Here is a 3,091-nt window from a genome sequence, read left to right on the forward strand (position 1 = left end):
AACGCCCGCAGACTGTGTAAGCCAAAAAGACAAAAAAAAAAAAAAGAAAAAAATCACAAAAAAAAAAGAGGCTTTTTTTTTTTTCTTTTCTTTCTTTTACAAATTTTTATTTTCTGATGACAAAACAGAAGCAGCCACCCCCCCCCCTTACCCCCCCCTCAAACACACACACTCCTCACCACCCTCCCCCAGGAAACGAGGAAAGCAAATAAACCCCCCCCCCCCCTTCCCTGCTGGGAATATTTAATAATAGCAATAGTTCGTAGTGAATGTCTCCATGCATTAAGGCCAGTAAAGTGGACTTAGCCCCCCCCACGGCCCCCTCCCCCCCCCCTCCACTGACACTTTATGGGAGGGCCCTCCCCACCCCGGTGCACTCCTTCTGCTGTAGGACCCTCCACACACCCCCTTTAATTGCACCGGGGTGGGTGCTGCCCCCCCCCACCTCCCACCTGGCTCCAGGGACCAATGGAGGGGGGGCGGGGGGGAAGGGGGCCCCCTACCCTTTCCCCAGTGCCACTTCTCAGGAAGACCCCAACCCTCCTCCCCCCCTCCCCCCACCCACATGAGGCCCCCACCCCCCTTAGGACCCCTCAGGGATGCTACTGCAGCCCTACGGGGGGGGTGGGGGATGGGGGTCTTCTTTCTTCCCCCACCCCCCAAACAGGGACTTGAAGCCTCAGGCAGGAGCTGCCCCCCCACCCAACCCCACCAGACTGGGGGGTGAGGGGCACAGCACTAGTTGGGATTTAGGGGTGGGGGGGTTCAGGTGGGGGCAAGCCCTCTCCTCCCCTTGACAGCCTGGGGGTCGACGGCAGGGCTCCCCCCCCCCCCTCCACCCTTCCCCCCCCCAACCGCCGGTCAAGATATTACGGGTACTGCTCTGGGGGTCGGCAGCCGGCGGGGAGGGGGGGGGGCCCTGATGTGTTTTTCCCCCCCTCCCGCAGCCCCACAGAGCACTGATAAACAACTCACCTACCTGGGGGTGGGGGGGGGGGGCCTGGCCGCACGCATCCCGCCCCTCCCACCTCCCAACCCCCCCCCCCCCCGTCTCAAAGTAGCCTTTTTTCTATCGGATAAACCTCAGAAACTTTTTAATTTTATTTTTATTTTTTTGCTTTGAGATAAAAAAAAAAAAGAAAAAAAAAGAGGTGGAATTTGAGGTCTATTTGAACTGACTTTATATGACGCATAAATATTTATATTTTATCTAAGGACGGCGCCCCCCCCCCTCCCTCCCCCATAACCCCCCCCTCCCACCCCCCCTCCCCCCTTCAATCTGTGCTTTGTTCGGAGCTGTCGGGATTTCTTTATTTGTTGTTGGGTTCACTTTTGTTTTTCTTTTCCCCATCGTGGGAACGTTCTCGGGATCCTCCGCAGCGTTTCGTGTCCGTTGAAGTTCAACCCCCCCCCCCACCCCATCCCCTCACCCCCCACCCCTCAGCATCACTCCCCCCCCCCCCCCTTTTCTAGAGCAGCCGTGTCGTTGGAGTGACTTTTTGATAATGTACAGGTTTTTGTGGATTTAAATTTATTTCTTTCTATATTTTTAGGACCAATCTCATTTTTAATAAGGGTTAAAGGAGAACAAAAGCAGATTCTGGTCGTTCCTTTCCCCCCCCCCCCCAAACCCCCCCAAACCACATTCCCTCTTCCCCCTCTTGTTTCCCCCCACCTCATTTGTTGCTGTCGGTGTCGTCCCCCCCCACCCCAAAATCCCTCTCACCCCCCCCCCCCCACCTTGAGCTGTAGGACCGTGCGTGTCGCGTGGCGAATAAAACTCACGTTTGGTAGAGAGCCGCTGTCAGAGCTGTCCTTTGGGTGGGGGGGGGGAAGGGAGGGAGGGGGAGGAGGCTGGGACCCCCCCACCCCCCACACACACACACCCCATGCCAACCACCCCCATACACAACAGAGTGGCACTGCTTTTCTTTGCCGTTTTATTTAAAAACAAAACAAAACAAAAAAAAAACAACTCCAAAATTGAGGGGGGGAGGGGTTGGGGGGGGGGATTGAAGATGGGGGGGGGGAGTGGAGGAGTTTCGGGGGGCAGGGGCGGGGGGGGGGGGGGGGGCCGGCCGGACGGCGGAAGCAGAGGAAGAAATACAAAACTAGAAACCTCTCAGATCCTTTTAAAAAAAAGCAACTTTAAAAACCTGTACAAAATGCGCTACGTATAAATTAAAGGAGGGGGCGGAGGGGGGGGGGGGGGGGAAATGGAGGCGGGGGGGGCAGTGGGGGTGGCCGCTGCAGCATCGCAGCCACAGCTCAGAACCCCCACCTTCCTCCTGCTCCCCCCCCCTTCTCCCCACCCCCACCCGAGGTGGGCAGGACCCCAGCGCCCAACCCCCCCAGCCCCTGGGCAGCAGAGAAGGGGGCTCAGTGCCGGGGCGGGGGGGGGGGGCATTTGCGGGGCTCCCTCTTTGGTTCCTTCCTGGGGGGGCCCCTGCTTCCCCCCGTGCCCCAGGTGGTCACCTGGGGTGGGGGGGGACCACCGGCACTAGCAGCAACAGGAGAGGTGGGTGATGGCTTGGAAACCAGGGGGCGCTGCCCACCCGTGGGGAAGGAGGGGGGGAGGGGGTGGGAGTGAGGGGCTCACAGCCCCACCCCCCGCCCTCCTCCCCCCCAACAAGACCTGGGCTGAGCACGCGCTGAGCTGTGGGGTGAGGTAGATGTGTGGTGGGGGGGGGGGCCCTGCTGCCCGGGGGGGGCCCCTCAGCCACATGGAGGGACTGAGGAGCCCACTGCCCGGGTGGGTGCTGGGGGGAGGGGAGGGCAGGGGACCCCACTGCGCTGGGGGGCCTGGAAGAACCGGGGGGGAGGGGGGGGGCCCTGGGCAGAGCTGGCACTGGGGGGGCACGGCCGGCCCCAGAGCTGGAAGCAAAGAGAGGAGGGGGCTGCCCCCCCCTCCCCCTTGGGTCACAGACAGACAGACCACAGAGTGGGATCATAATGCCAGGGGGGGGGGGTGGGGGGGCCGGGGCAGCTCAGCAACCCCAATCTTGGTTAAAAGAGACGCCCCCCGCGGCCCCCCCTGATTGTCATTGCCGGCAAGCGGGGGGGCATGGCGGGGCGGGCTCGGCAGCCCCCC

The sequence above is a fragment of the Cyrtonyx montezumae genome, unplaced genomic scaffold, assembly GCF_038088225.1.
Source record: "Cyrtonyx montezumae isolate F1298 unplaced genomic scaffold, pur_monq_1.0 scaffold_85, whole genome shotgun sequence".
Lineage (NCBI taxonomy): Eukaryota > Metazoa > Chordata > Aves > Galliformes > Odontophoridae > Cyrtonyx > Cyrtonyx montezumae.